Below are 16,282 nucleotides of genomic sequence, written 5' to 3'. Positions count from 1 at the left end.
TAGGATTCGATAGGTCCGTCGTCGTACTGCAACCATGCGTTCGGTCTCCTTGCGAGTCTAACTTCCCTTGAGCCCCCATGCGTAGCAGGGGTCCGGTCGAGGGTCGGCTCGTCTTTGTGATCGCCATCTCTCAAGCGTTTTTTGATAAAATAGAGGGGCTGAGCCATGCCATGTTTTTCCTCGATGGACAAAACATGGTGCTCGATGAGCCGTTAATGGGCTAGTCCGAGTGGGCCCCTGGCTTCCCGTTCATGGGGGTCCGGCATGGGTCAGCTGGTGACCGACTCTAGACTCTTGGCGGCCAATCCATATAGTTCTTGGGCCTGTTTGGCCGGTCCCAAGGGCTCGTTGCCTTTCTTCGAGAAATAACCACGGACTAGGAAGCGACCAAGACTCAAACATGGGACAGGATGCCCGTAGCTCGTTCGCCTGGGTACTGGCTGCTTGTGGGCCCGTCCTGTTCTACCCCTCGCTCTAAGGGTGCCCCGGAGCGGTTGTGAACCCGTCGGTGGGCTAGCCTTCAAACTCCTTGTCTTAAATGGGCCATAGGAGCATTTTTAGCTCTGTATCCCTCCTTACCTGTAATGATTCTTGGCCCATCGACCGGGTAAACCATCATTCGGTGTGTCCTTCGAGGGCGTGGCTAGAGATAGTGTGCGCACGATCTCCAAAGGGAGGTGACTTGACGTGGCGCATCAAGCATGTGATTCTAAGCGGATGGTTCGCCTCGTCACCTCGCTCCATCCTATAAATAGCGGCCTCCCCCTTCACGTTTCTGCACACCAAAACCATAGCCTTACCTTCTCTGTTTCTTCTGCTGCCTTTGCTTCTCCGCAGCTGCCTCCATCCTCCATGGATTCATGGTACCTCTCTGATGTTACCCATGCACTCATGGAGGGCCTCATCAAGAGTGGTCTTCTCCGCGGGAGGATCGATGCAGCGGAGTGGCTCTTGCCCGGCCATGAGGATGCGCCGGCGCCATACGATGGCTGCATCGTCTCCTTCACGTCCTTCCATGAGTGTGGACTCGTGGTTCCTTCCCACCCATTCTTCTAGGGTCTACTGCACCACTATTAGATCGAACTGCAACACTTGAACCCCAATGGGATCTAGCATATCATGGCCTTTATCGTGATGTTCGAGGGGTACCTGGGGATCGAGCCCCACTTCGAGCTGTGGAGATATTTCTTCTCCATCTCTTTGATCAAGAAGGAGAGAGGCGGGGAGACCTCGATGCCAATGGGATGTGCGGGCATCCACCTCTGAGGGTAGCGGGTGGCTAAGTACATGCCCTACCAACTCTCTAGATCCAACAAGGGGTGGCACTCGCATTGGTTCTACCTAAAGAACGACCCCGCCGCTCTCTTGCCAATCTTCTCTGGGCGCCTGGTCAAGGAGGTATCGTCGTCGTGGCCATGGGGGCCACCCATCAAGGAGAAGAAGAGGATGCACGACCTCCTCGAGGTCATCGTGTTCCTGAAGACCCACGGCCTCTGCGGGGCCTGCGTAATTAGGGGTATCACGCGAGGAGGGTGGCGCCCCTGATGGCGCGTGTCCTCCCGCTGTATAGGATGATGCCCGGCGCACAGCTCGTCAGGACGACACTCCCCTAGGGGCTGCTCTATGACAGCAAGGTCATGCAGCGCATCAAGGAGGCCATAGGGGAGGCCGATGCCGTGTTCTCGATCCTAGGGCATCCCATGATACGGCCGAATGCGGGCTTCATCGTGCTATCGACGGGGTTAGTCTTCCAGGACTCTTTCACGCCATTGCTAGAGCACGCGGCCATGAGGGCAATGAACTATGCCACAAACGAACAAAGGAAGAAGAAGAAGGACGACGAGGAGAAGAAACAACGGTCGAAGCAGTGGGCGAAGCTACAGCGAGGGAAGCGGCGTCAAGATTCATCGGAAGAAGAGGAGGAAGAAGAAGAAGAGGAGGAGGATGACGGCTCCATATCGCCCATCCCATGGGATGATCTGGACATCAGGAGAGAGGGCCCACCTTCGCCACAAGTGGGGCCCATCCTATGGCATGCCACGAGGAAGGAGGGGAAGGACGCGCCCCCGGAGCTGGCGAAATCAAAATGCCCTGCCCCGTCTGGACCTTCGACGGCGGCCTCAAAACCAGTGGAATCAAGCCGCCTCGCCTTGTCTGGGCCTTCGATGGCGGCCCCGAAGCTGGTGGAATGCTGGTCACCCCGCTCCATCTGAGCCCTCGGCGGCGCCTCTAGAGTCGGCGGGAGGCGACCGTTCTGATTTGTCCGAGCCCTCTTAAAAGCTCTAGTTTGGTTTTGGTGAATGGATGAAACCCTAAGTGCTAACCTTATTTATCAAAGTGATCATGAGATAGGTAGCACATTCCAAGTGGTGAAGCAAATAAAGATCTTGACATGATGATGGTGATGCCATGGTGATGATCAAGTGCTTAGACTTGAAAAGAAGAAAGAGAAAAACAAAAGGCTCAAGGCAAAGGTATAAGTGGTAGGAACCATTTTGTTTTAGTGATTGAGACACTTAGAGAGTGTGATCACATTTAGGATCGATAACCATACTATTAAGAGGGGTGAAACTCGTATCAAAATATGGTTATCAAAGTGCCACTAGATGCTCTAACTCATTGCATATGCATTTAGGTTCTAGTGGAGTGCTAACACCCTTGAAAATGTTTGTGAAAATATGCTAACACACATGCACAAAGGTGATACACATTGTGTTTAGCACTTGGGAGCAAGGGTTCGAAACTTCACCGACGGAGTGTCCACCCGTAGAGTGCGGACAGTCCGACAATGCCACCAATGCCCTATACAAAAAAGATAGGGTTTCACAGAGTGCACCGGACGCTAGTCTCAACTAGACCAGAGCATCCGATCAGTGGAAGCAGTGAAGATGCTGGCGTTGGTCTTCGACCGGACGCTAGGTTACTTCATGACCGGACGCTAGCGGGGTGCGTCCGGTCCTGCTAACATGGCAACATATAGAGGAGATAGTGAGTGACTGGACGCTAGGTGAGTCCGATCAGGATGACCGGATGTGTCTGTTCGCGAGTGGAGGTTTACTGGAAGTGACCGGACGCTGGGGTTCTATGTCCGGTCGTGATCCATCTGACGCATCCGGTCATGACTGGAACCTTACTAGAAGTGACCAGACGCTGGGGGCCTATGTCCGGTCATGGCACTGGGCTACGTCCGGTCATCACTTGACCATTGGAATCGGGTGCTCAGTATTTGAAGAGAGGGATGATGTGGCAGGCATCTGTTGATAGGACGCTAGCAGGGTGCGTCCGGTCGATCTAACCGGAGCGTCCGGTCACCCCAAGCAGTGCCTAGTGAAGGGGTACAATGACTCTATTTTGTGAGAGCTTCTATTTAAGCCCATTGGCTGGCTCTAGCTCACTCTCTTGGCCATTTACATTGACATAGCAACCTTATGAGCTTAGCCAAAGCCCTCCCACTCATCTCCATCATTAATTCATCATCTTTGTGAGATTGGGAGTGAATCCAAGTGCATTGCTTGAGTGTTTGCATCTAGAGGCACTTGGTGTTCGTGTTTCGCTGCGTGATTCGCTTGTTACTCTTGGTGATTGCCGCCACCTAGATGGCTTGGAGCAGCGAGGATCGGCGAGCAGAGGTTGGTGATTGTCTCCGGCTCTGATCGTGGTGATTGTGAGGGGTTCTTGACCTTTCTCCGGTGGAGAGCCAAAAGATACTCTAGTAAATTGCTTGTGGCTTATGTGATCTTCATCTTGTGTTGGTTGTGCGGCACCCTATTGAGGGTTTGGCATGTGATGCCAATTAGCGCGTGAACCTCCAAGTGAGTGAATCGCCACAACGAGGACTAGCTTGCTGGCAAGCAAGTGAACCTCGGTAAAAATCATTGTGCCATCATTTAATTCTAAGGTGATTGGTCTTCATTGGTATTCATTCTTGTGATTGATTGGTTCATTCCTTGACTCGGTGGTATAACCATCTTGCTCTCTCTCTTTACATTACCGCAAACTAGTTGTCAAGCTATTTAGTGTAGCTAGTCATGAGAGCTTGTTAGTTTGGTTAGTGTGGCTCTTTAGTTAGCCTTTGAGAGCACACTAACTTAGTATAGTGACATAACCATTGTGTGGATAGAGACTATATAAACTAGAATTGTGGTAGGTGGCTTGTATTTTTAGTAGGCTAGCGCAACACTCGCTTCGCCTCATATTTGTCTAACTGGTTTGCTAAGTGTTGTTGTAGAAATTTTTATAGGCTATTCACCCCCTCTAGCCATTAGGACCTTTCACCTCTGAGCTAAGGGAGGGCTCGAAGTGGTAGCATGCCGACGAGGAGCAGTCGAGGTCGGGCAAGCTGGCACAAAATGTCCTCGTGTGATGGCGTCAAGGTGAGTCAAGGTTTTTTTTGTCCTTTTGTCTTAATGAATTTTTGCAGTGAACTGACCGCCATGTCCCTTGCAGCATCGGAGGAAGTGGTACTCTCCTGCGGCTTGCTCCAAAAAAGATCCTCCTCCGACAAGGGCGCTAGGAACCGGTTGTCGCCGCACCGGTGGTGAGCATGAGTGGCGTTGGGGTGGCCTCGATGTCAACCGGGGAGGCGCAGCCGATGGCTGTGTCCATGGGAGAGCATGTGGAGGAGGGCATGTCCGAGGCCCAAGTGGTGGGTGCAACGCGGCTGGCCATGTCCTCGACATTGCAGGCGGAGGCGGCTTGGCTGGAGCCATCATCCGTGCTGGTGGCCATGTCCACGATGGGATGGACGGAAGGGGGCGCACTCGAGGTGTCCTTCGTGGATGTGCCGACAGGGCGGGCCTCCGTGTTTGCATCACCCACCCCCTCTTTCGCTAGAGGAACCGCTCTAGAGGAGCCACTGCCACAAGAGAGGTTGGCGCTGTGGCAGAACCGCCTGGAATAGCATGCTTTCGAAGGTGCCTGTCTTACACCAGATACTAAGCACCCCGAAAGCTGGCTACATCGAACGGTTCCATCGAGCACACCCCAAGGGAGAACTCGAACAATCCACGTTTTTCCTCTAGGATCTAATAATGAGAATGAGTTTACAATACTTAGTCCATTTCATACAACAAGAGTTATTAGAAATACATTATTATAGTACCAAGTTCAGAGTGCGGAATTTAAACAACGGAATTAAAATAAACATCTAACGGTATAATACAAAGATCCATCCATTCCCACCAGAAGAATCCTCCACACAATAGCCATTCCTCAAGCTGCACCTGCAACAGGGGTAAATAAATCCTGAGTACACAATGTACTCGCAAGACTTACCCAACTAGTGGGAATACTTTCCTGACTCCAAAGGATATGATAGGCTTTATGGTTTGATGGGTTTCCTTTTTGCAATAAACATTACTAGTAGTGAATCCTTATGTATGTTTTATTAACAGTCATGATTAGTTCATTAGCTAACCATTCTATGTAAGCACCTGTTCTACTTTCAAGCAAGAGTTGAGCAATCAGATCTATTTCACCATCTTTCATCTTCTAGTTCTTACTACAGTGCTAGATCATAGACAAGTCGTACCGTATTATACGGCGATTCATAAACCAATGTAGCCCAGCTGGGTACCCCGAAATGCACACCCTGCTTATACCCCAGGCACAAGCAGGACCAACCCACCACTCTCCTGTCAAGGGGTCTAGGTCCCCATCCAAACTTGGACTCCAAGCCCCCACACCTAAGTCCCGGAATCAGTGTGGTGCTTAGACCTCCACCATCCTTGCCTCCTATCAGTCAGTCCAGAAAGAGCCAGAACCCACGACAAGAGAGCAATGAGCCTTCCCGCTCCCATAAGCAAGTATGTGCTCAGGATAATAAGTCTATGATCTGACTAGAATCTAATGCAATGGCCGGTCCTTAACTAACACGGATAGGGAAAAAAGTGTAACCAAGCTATGCCCCGTTGGTCGCGGGACACAACCTGTTACCCCCACCAATACCCGTACCATATCCCTGCCCAGTCTCCATTTCCTTTCACCATTTTATTATGAGAGTAATAATAATAATCACCTATTATGAGTAATGGCAGGTTACTCATGTTACCGATAGCCTAAGCATAGCAGCTACTCGACCTATGCTAGTAGGACTCATAGGTAGGTTTATCTATACATGTAGTTTCAATAATAAGCCTGTAACGTAAATGCACATCACATATATATCTAGTGATTATTCAAAATAAGGGTTATGCTCTGGGACTTGCCTTAGGCAGGCGCGGTGTTAGCTCAGTCAGTCAGTGGTAGCTTCAGGACCTCCTCCTACACGAGGACCTCCTCCTCGTACTCCTCGATCACCTCCTCAAACTCATGATCTCTGATGGTCATGATCTCCGCCAACTCATTCTCTACATTCATGCGATGATGATGCAACACTTAGTATTTTAGCAACAACAGCTCCTAAAATAAGAATACACATGATAAACTACTAAGCTAGCTCTAATGACTAAGATACTAAGCGAACTATCATCTTCATCAAGTAAAGTAATGGGTTCAACTAACAAACACCTAGCTTTACAAATGCAGGATATATCTCTATTTCTACTAATGATTTAATGTATATTTGAAACAAAGAGCATTTAACTACCCTTATGTTAAGTCTATTCTAAAGCTATAAAAATTACAACGAGCACATAATAATACCATGAAGCTGCTATAAAATTTTCAAAGCTAAAGCTATCACCATTTTACCATAAAAATTCCTACAATATTTAACCTAATAATATTAAGCACTCTGAAATGATTTAATAGCTCCTAGTATCAACAAGTATATATATGAACTAAATACACTAACTGATAGAGCACAATTTTAGGAACTTAACAAAATTGGTTTCACAATTTTTGGATACATACATGATTTTATACTAATTACCAAAGTTCAGCTCAGAATTAAAATGAAAAGCTATTTCTATTCTTCACGAAAAAGCTAAACTGATTTCGGCCCAACGTGGCCCACACGCGATGCAGCGTGCGCGCGCGAGCGCACGGCAACCCATGGTACGACCCACGCGGCACCGACCCACGCACGCGAGGTGGCCCGCGGCGAGGAAGCCCACGCACGCTGGCACTCTTGCAAAAATGCCCCTAGACTATGAGCAAAACAACCCGCAGTCTATGTTACTATTTCTATAGACAACGACTTTGCAATGAAAACCTCGGATCTTTCTCCTCTTTACAATAGCAAGGCCCCCGGCCTTCCCCGCGCGTGTCGACGCTGTGAGCTATGGCACTAGCTCTTATGCCAGCCACACGGGACCCATGCTGACCTATCTACGAGGCCAACGCTCACCTAGGGTTCGACACGAGATGATGGGTGATGGTTGCATGAGCCGGGATGCCATAGAAGGACCTCTCCACGACAGGGGGGGACCCTGTGGCAAAGGCGATGACATTCTGGTGAGAGGCAGCAACAAGGCGGTAGGGGTAGCGAGTGAGCAACGACAACTCACTAGTGACCTAACCGAGAAGCCGGCTCAGCCAGAGATGACCCGAGCGAGGCTGGCCACGTGCGCGCTGTAACACCCCGGTGTTATGCCTGCATTTAGGCATTGCTAATCATACATATCGTGCATCATCAAGCATCCTATTCATACATGCGTAATCTTGCATATAACAACTGAAACATTACTTCGAAACATACGAAACATGTTTGTGAAAAGTAAATGATGCATACACTTATTAGAATTGTTTTGCCCTGAAATTTTCTTGCTAGTTTAGTAAAACATGTTTGACTGCTATTGTAAATCAGCTAGCAATAATTAGTTCAAATTTTGGAGCAATGTTTGTATTCAAAGTAATTCAAAATTTTGCTTCCAAAATAATTCTCCAAAATGAGGGTTTTGAATTAAAATTGACTTTGATTTTTATAATTCAAATTCTAGATAGAATTGGACTTTGGTCATAAAAGCAAAGTTGTAGGGAATTAAATTCTAAGCAACTTTCATTTTTGGTACAATTTCAAAAGAGGTCATTTTCTTGCTCAAAATAATATTTGAAAACAGTTATTTGAAAATTTATTGAAAATGGAAATTGCAAAGAATGTTTCTGTTTTCGCGGGCCGCCGCCTCCTTTCCGGCCCAGCCCCGCAAGCCGGCCCAGTGAAGCCCCCGCGCGCGCCTCGCCCCGGCCCAGCCCAGCGCCGCGCTGGCCTGCCTCCGCGCGCCTGCTCGCTGACGCGCCGCGCCGCGCGTCCCGACCGCGGCAGAGCTCGCCCGCCGCGTGGCCGCCCTGCGCTGGCGACGCACGCCGCGCGGCAGCCGTGGCCTGGCACCGCGCCCACGCGCCTGCCTTCACCTGCTGGTGCCCGCGCGCTCGCTCACTCACGCCCGCACTTCTTCTCCTTCTCCTCCAGAGCCCCGCGCTCCGCCCTCGCCGCGCCCGAGCTCCGCCGGCGTCAAACCCCCGCACCACCGCGCCATTCTCCAATTCGTCGCGCCCGCAGCTCCGCCTCGCCTTCCTTGAGGTCGCGCTCGAGCTTACTCCGCCTTCCGAGCACAGGTCGGGCCTCCCCGCGTCTCGCCGCCGACGGCCATGGCGCCGCTGTGCTCGGCCGCCATGGAATCCGTCTTCCTTCTCCCCTCTAGCCTCGCCTAGCTACCCTACCGAGCTCGCCTTCTCCTCGCACGTCTCCTGCGCTCGCTCGCTGGCGCTGCCGTAGCCGAAGACGGCCGCCGGCCGCTGGCCGAGCCGCGCCGTCGCGCCAGCGCGCGCCCCGGCGTGTCACCATGCCTCGGCTGGCCAGGCCGAGCCAGGCCGTGGGCTGACGCCCTGATTGGGCCGTCTCCCCCCCTCTCGCGCTCGGGCCGCGTAGGCCAGTGATGGCCATGGGCCAGCTGTTCCCTTCGGGCCGGCCCAGCATTTCTGAAATGAATTGATTTCCATTTATTATTTGTTATTTGAAATCAAAAATGGTTTGAAAAATGTTTGGATGGTCAAACTTGCTCCAAATTTGTTGAAACAAAATTTGCTAGGTTCCTTATCACCAGATCTACTTGGGAAAATTATTGCATGTCATGTTTGGGATACTTTTCTGTAGGATTTTAATTAATCATGGATATTGCTGATAACTTGAAAAATATGTAGAAAAATCTATAGTCTGCAGAAAAATATGATTTCAAGTTTGTTAATCTTCTTAGGTCATGTACTTCCTAGGAAAAATATGTTTCATGCATGTGCTGTGGAAAACTTTGGAGGTATAGTTCAAGTGCCTTTAATGGCTGATTTTTGTTATTTTTGCTAGAGAGCAAACTTTGTATAAAACATGCATGTGGTAATTTTTGTACAGTCATTATATGCTATTAAGAACTTAGGAAAAATACTAATTCTGTTGTTTGACACTTTTCATAGTACAAAGTAATTTCATGCTCATTTTGATGTTTTAGCTTGTCATTTTTGTGTAGGATAGTTTGCTTATCCAAATGCTATGAAATTTTTATGGTAGTCTGCTTAGAGTAGTACTATGCTACTGTAATTTTCTTAGATTTTTAGGAGCATCAGAAATATAGGTTGCTATTCAAACCTATTATTAATTAGGGTTTAAGCAAGTGTTGCTTTAAGTGTGATTAAGAAATTAGTAAAGCTTTAGTGTATCTTTGAAGCATTTCATAAGATAGGTTAACTTAACATATTAGTAGTAGAAGAGAATGCAGTAGATGGCATGTGCTTGTAGCATAGTTTCTTGGATGATGTTGACTACCTTGCTTTTCCCCATATCCATTGCATTCATCTCCTTCGATGCACCGATTGCATAGGCACTTACACGCATTGCATCATACAGGATCGCAAACCGAGAACCCAGTCGTCAGTCCCGAGGAGCCCGAGGTGCAGCTCGAGGTGCAGCAGCAGGAAGTGCCAGAAGCCAACGAGGAGGACGTTGAGGAACTTCCGGAGTGCCCCGATCACCGTCCGAGCTCCTTCGAGAGAGGCAAGCCCCAGAGCATTTATCTCCCGGTTTGCAATGATTTAATTAAATGCTTTACTTTAATTGATGCATTACATTCAGGAGTTGTTTGCAACCGTTGCTGCATTATACCTTGCTTACCTTTGTTATACTATATCCTTGTTACCCTGGTATCCGCAGTCGAGTCAATGCTTAGCTGGCTTAGACCGGTAGAAGTCGGGTGATTTCCTGTCACCTGCGAGCTATAGGTGGTTACCTGGATCTGCTTGGATGACTATGAAGTCATGGTATAACTAAGTGTTAAATGAAGTTGAGATCGGACGGAGACTTGCAGAGTTTTGAACTGTAGTGTTTTCCGTCTGTGTCAATTAAGGACCGGCCGTTGTTGGGCCTCGAGTCATGTTGAACGCATGCCTTACATTTAGCTGGCCGGATAAAGTACCTTCCGACCGCGAAGCTGGGAGATTTTTCGGGCCGAGTAGATTGCCCGCAGCGCACTGTACCGAAGCAGGTGTGGTAGGACACGGGGGCGGGATGATAAGACCAAAGTGCAGTCGGTCGGCCCCCGGGTACATGTGGTTCCTGGCAAACTCGAGATTCCTGGAAAGTTGACTCGGTGATCAATATCTCACTTTAGCGGGTGAGTGAGGTTTGTGTAAGGAATAAATCACCAGCTGGTTAGGAATCGATTCGAATCGCCATCGCTCCTGGATAGTGAGCACTTGACTTGAGTTACTTCATCGTAGTAAATGTTATGGAACACTTGGACAGTTATAATGAATATGACAGTATGGAAGTTGATTAATGATCATTGGTTATCATTATCTGCTTAATCATATGTTTACTCTAGTATAGGTGCAAATCTAGTTGATAGGTTAATAATAATTAACTTGGCAATAATGCTTTTAGAAAGGTTCTTGAAATGCTAAAAATGCTTCTTTTTGCAAATGAGTCAGCTACCCTACTATAAAGCCCTTCATAATCCTTGGTGTCATTTATTTTCGGTTATGTCGGGTAAGTCTGGCTGAGTACATTCTCGTACTCAGGGTTTTATTCCTACTTGTTGCAGATGGGCAGATGTACTATGGCTATTGTATCAACTGCCTGTATCCTGCGATGGGTGATGCTTAGGACCATGGGCATGGTCATTCCTTACGTCTCGTCTAATGCTTTTGTTGGAGATGATCATCAGCTGGCACTATAATTGAACTCCGTGTGAGTGTGTGTGGTTTTAAACAAATGACTTCCGCTACTTTTATTCGAACTTGTTTTGTAATAACTATGTTTAAACTCTGATGTATCTGTTATGCAAACTTTTATGTAATATGTGATTGGTGACCGCTAAACTTATTACGATCATGGCTGGGACACGAGTTGGTTTGAAATCCTTCGTGATTTCACGGACTACCGGGTTATACGGGCTTAAGTTGGCTAAATCGTCTGCTCTGGTGGATGATTTTCTTACTTAATTTCGTATAATTGGTCGGTTCTGTTACAGCTGGTATCAGAGCATGGTTTAGCGTGTTACTGTTCACAAGTGTATTTAAAACAAAAAGGCATTTGAAAAACGTGATTTTCAAAATCTAAAGTGTGCCAGTGATCATATCCTTTATGCCCAGTTAAGGACTTTAGGTGGCTTAATTAAGTACGTACTGGGGTTCTTGCATCATATTTCTCTTTCGTCGCTCATACGGCGTGCTATTGTATGAGTGCCACTTGTTTGAGTGGTAATGAATGGATCATTTGCCTCTACGCCTCGGTAAGTGTGAGTTGTGAGAGCATGATCGGATACACCGCCGATCTAGGGTGAATGCTTATATGATGCTGGAGTAATTACATGTTCTACACATGTTTTACAAAGGTATCTCACGTATGGGTCTTCCGTCTATGGAGGCGATGCCGTCAATAGGACGATGGTTCGGGTAGTTACTACCGTTGTACACGTATCTGGGGATCCGTGTAGAGCGTGTAGATAAAAATTTTACTGCTTTTATGCATTCATTGGGAATTGGGCTGAAATGAATCTTCTGCAGGTACATAACAACGCTATCGTGTAGAACGTATTAGCTACGTAATTGAGAGATCGTTGTATGCCACCGAATTAGTCGTTAGAAATTATTTATTTCCTAAGTTTGGGAGAACGTACGACCCGTACATACATCATGTTACTTGTGCATCTCATTCATCTCATGCATACCTCCCCTTATAAATTGATTATCTCATTTTGATAAAAGATGTATCACCAAAAATATGTTTCCCCGAAGTAATAAAAGAACTTTTGCTACAGATGGCCCGCACGAAGCAGACCGCCCGTAAGTCCACCGGAGGAAGAGCACCCCGACGTCCGTTGGCCCTGAGGGAGCACCGCACCACGGACACCTTCTTGAGCGAGTTTGGCATGCCGACTTTGCTTTGGAGAGTGCTCCATGATGTGGGGTACCTAGAGGGTCAAGAGCCGGTGTACTCTTGGAATGAGAGCCAGTTGGCAGATGATGGACTTGCAGTGGTGGAGATCACGGTTCCTGCTCTCAGTGATGCTCTAGATTGGGATGGTTGGCATTTGGAGTTTGAGGGTCGCACTCTAGCTGAGGGTGCAGAGGGAGCAGCCTTCCGTGTCATCAGGGACATTATGAGCAGATTTCCTAGTGAGCTTGCAGCAGCTCTAGCTGGTACTTTTCCTAGGGATGATCCTCGCGATGCCATTTGGGTTCAGCCTCAAGGAAGTGCATTAGTTAGAGGTCCAGCTGAGGGACAGGCTAGCGACAACCAGGCGATGAGTGCTATGTTCGCCGCCATCAGAGAGTATGAGGGTCTCAAGAGTACCTACTGGACTTTGACTGGCTTGCGTAGTGAGGATAAGCTCAAAGGGAAGAAGCAGAAGAAGAGACAGGCACGAGCCATAGCTAGCTTGCAGGAACAGTTGGCTGATATGAACTTACAGCGAGATCAGGCGGTTGAGAGAGGTGATAGAGCTATGCAGCGAGTGCATAAGTTGACTCAAGCCAACAACAATGCAGACCGCATGATTGGACAGTTGGTTCAGGAAAGGAATGAAGCCTGGAACGCAAGAAACCTTCTGTTGCAGAGAGTCGATGAGCTAGAAGAATACAACGGCAACCTGCACGAGGAGTTTCACGCGCTCTACAATGGGGTTGGCCCATATGCTCCACCGAACGCCGCTGGCATGGACATCGACGACGACAACCAGAACGGGCCTGTAGTTTCACCGGGAGGCGATGGTGATGTCTCCGATCCCGACGATGGCCCCGAGGAGTAGGCTAGTTGCTTTGCGCTAGTATCTAGGTCCTGTCGCGATGACCTTTCTTTTGTTGGCATGTAATCCATCGTATGTTGTTTCAAACGTATGAGACTCGGCATGTGGTTGGAACTTGATTCTCGAATGCGATATCTGAACGCATAAAAAGTCCAGTGTATGTATGCTGGCAATGTGATTGTATGGACGCGATGTTTGCCGTTTAAGTAATTCGATTAAGTGCTGTTGTTTTAATTGGAATGCGATTGTTGTGCCTCTGTTTTATTGTATGAATTTATTCTCTCCAGTAAATTCAGTACGGCATGATTTTTCCTTCATTCGCAATTATTACAGCTTCACTCAAGCGTTACTTGTTGCTAAAATATGCAGATGACGAACACTCGCCGAACCACGTATGAAGCCGCTGAGCCCGGTGCTAACGGTACGGGGACCGGTGGTGGTGGTGGTGGTGGAAACCATGGCAACAACAATGAACCTCCCCATGAACCACATTTGCCACCTCCTCCCCCGTTCACCCCCAAGATGTTTCTCGCACAGCTGCTCGAGAGTCAGCGCAACGTGGAACAATCTCAGAAGAACATGGAAGATTTTCTGCGCACCATAGCCAACAACGTGCAACGTGGTAACAATCAAGGCGGTGGCATGGGAGTAAACCAGTATAGCAGTTTCAAAGATTTCATGGACACCAGGCCACCAGTATTCAAGGAAGCAACAGAGCCACTCGACGCTGAGGAATGGATCAACACGATGGAAGATAAATTCCGTGTGTTGAGGATGACTGAGGTTCTGAAAACGGAGTATGCTGCACTTCAATTGCAGGGACCGGCGGGAATGTGGTGGAAGCACCATCGCACCACCTTCCCTCCAAATGCTCAAATTTCTTGGAGAGAGTTTGCTGAGGCCTTCCGCGGAGTCTATATTCCACCCGGGCTGACTGAAATGAAGTTGGGAGAGTTTCTGGCATTGAACCAGGGCACCAAAACCGTGACGCAATATCTGCATGCCTTCAACAACTTATGTCGCTATGCTCCCGACATGGTTGACACAGATGCTAAAAGGATAGCCAGTTTTAAGAGGGGTCTCAATCCAAAAATGATGAAGCATGTTGGTACCAACAACCGCGTCAGATTCAACGACTTCATCAGCGACTGTCTGAAGCAGGAGAAGAATAACAACGCCAGTACCGCAGCCAAGACACGCAAGAGAGCCTTTGAAGGAGGGCCGTCCCAAGCTAGAGTGCCTATGGGAGGTCGTCCCCCATATCGCCCATCGGCACCTGGCGCTAGATTCAGGCCACCTCAGCCAAGAAGCCAGAATTTCCGTGGACCTCAAAAGCCGTACAAGATGGCAGTACAGCCCAACAAAGCAGCCGCAACTGCGGTGCAAGGCAGTTCCAAGGGAGCTGTGGGATCTGCCGGGACAGTAAGAGGACCCTGCTATAACTGTGATCAACCCGGTCATTTCTCGAGGTTTTGTCCGTACCCGCCCAAGAAGCAGCAGCAGACTTATAATGCTAGAGTGCATAGTACAACAGTGGATGAAATTCCAGAGGGGGAGCCCGTCACTGCTGGTAAGTTTCCTGTCAACAAAAACCCTGCAGTTGTTCTATTTGATTCTGGATCATCGCATTCTTTTATGAGTCAAGCATTTGCATAGAAACATGAACAACTATGCACAGAATTGGGTTATGGTTACCGTATAAGTTCAGCAGGGGCTGATGTTTTGACCAACCGGGTGGTTCGAGGGGCAACCCTTGAATTAGGTAGCAGGAGGTTCCGAGTGAACTTGATAGTTATGCCTGGGTTAGTCTTGGATGTCATTATAGGGATGAATTGGATGAAGGAATGGGGAGCAGTCATAGATACGGGAAGTCGAGTACTTACCCTTAAGGATCCACTGGGTGAGGGTACTTTCCAAGTACCATTGCCCCGAAGAACAGACCTTATAAGTGTTACATGTGCTACGGCAGTCATTCCTATTCATCAGATTCCGGTAGTGTGTGAATTCCCGGACGTATTTCCGGATGAGCTACCTGGTCTTCCGCCAGATAGGGAGATTGAGTTTGGAATTGAGTTAGTCCCCGGAACAGCTCCGATTTCAAGAAGACCCTATCGGATGCCTCCAGATGAGTTAGCTGAGCTGAAGAAGCAATTAGAAGATTTATCAAAAAAGGGGTTTATTCGGCCAAGCAAGTCTGAATGGGGATGTCCCGCTTTGTTTGTGAAGAAAAAGAAAGAGGGCACATTGAGAATGTGCGTAGATTACAGGCCACTCAATGCTGTGACCGTCAAGAATAAATATCCCTTGCCACATATTGATGTTCTGTTTGACCAATTATCCAAGGCCAAGGTGTTCTCAAAAATAGATTTGAGATCCGGTTATCATCAGATTAAGATTAGGCCACAGGATATACCAAAAACTGCATTTTCCACCAGATACGGGTTGTATGAGTATCTTGTCATGTCTTTTGGCTTGACAAATGCTCCTGCATATTTTATGTTCTTGATGAATACAGTTTTCATGCCAGAATTGGATAAGTTTGTGGTAGTATTCATCGATGACATTCTGGTGTACTCCGAGAATGAGAAAGATCACGAAGAGCATCTGAGAACTGTCTTGACCAGACTTAGAGATCATCAATTGTATGCTAAGTTTAGCAAATGCGAATTCTGGTTGAAGGAAGTTCCTTTCCTTGGTCACATTCTGTCAGAGAATGGAGTTTCAGTCGATCCAAGTAAGGTGCAAGAAGTTATGAATTGGAAAGCACCGACCACAGTTCCTGAGATTAGAAGTTTCTTAGGACTAGCGGGTTATTACCGTCGCTTTATACCAGATTTCTCGAAGATCGCCAAACCGATGACAAGTCTCCTTCAGAAGGATCATAAATTTGTGTGGACAGAAGAGTGTGAAGCAGCTTTCCACACTTTGCGGAAACTGTTGACCACTGCTCCTGTTCTAGCACAACCAGATATTGAGAAACCATTTGATGTGTTTTGCGACGCATCGAAAACTGGATTAGGCTGTGTACTTATGCAAGAAAGGAGAGTCATAGCTTATGCATCACGTCAATTGAGAAAGCACGAGGTCAACTATCCAACACATGATCTTGA

Source organism: Miscanthus floridulus, chromosome 1, assembly GCF_019320115.1.
Source record: "Miscanthus floridulus cultivar M001 chromosome 1, ASM1932011v1, whole genome shotgun sequence".
NCBI classification, from domain to species: Eukaryota; Viridiplantae; Streptophyta; class Magnoliopsida; order Poales; family Poaceae; genus Miscanthus; species Miscanthus floridulus.
This window is presented reverse-complemented; position numbering follows the sequence as displayed.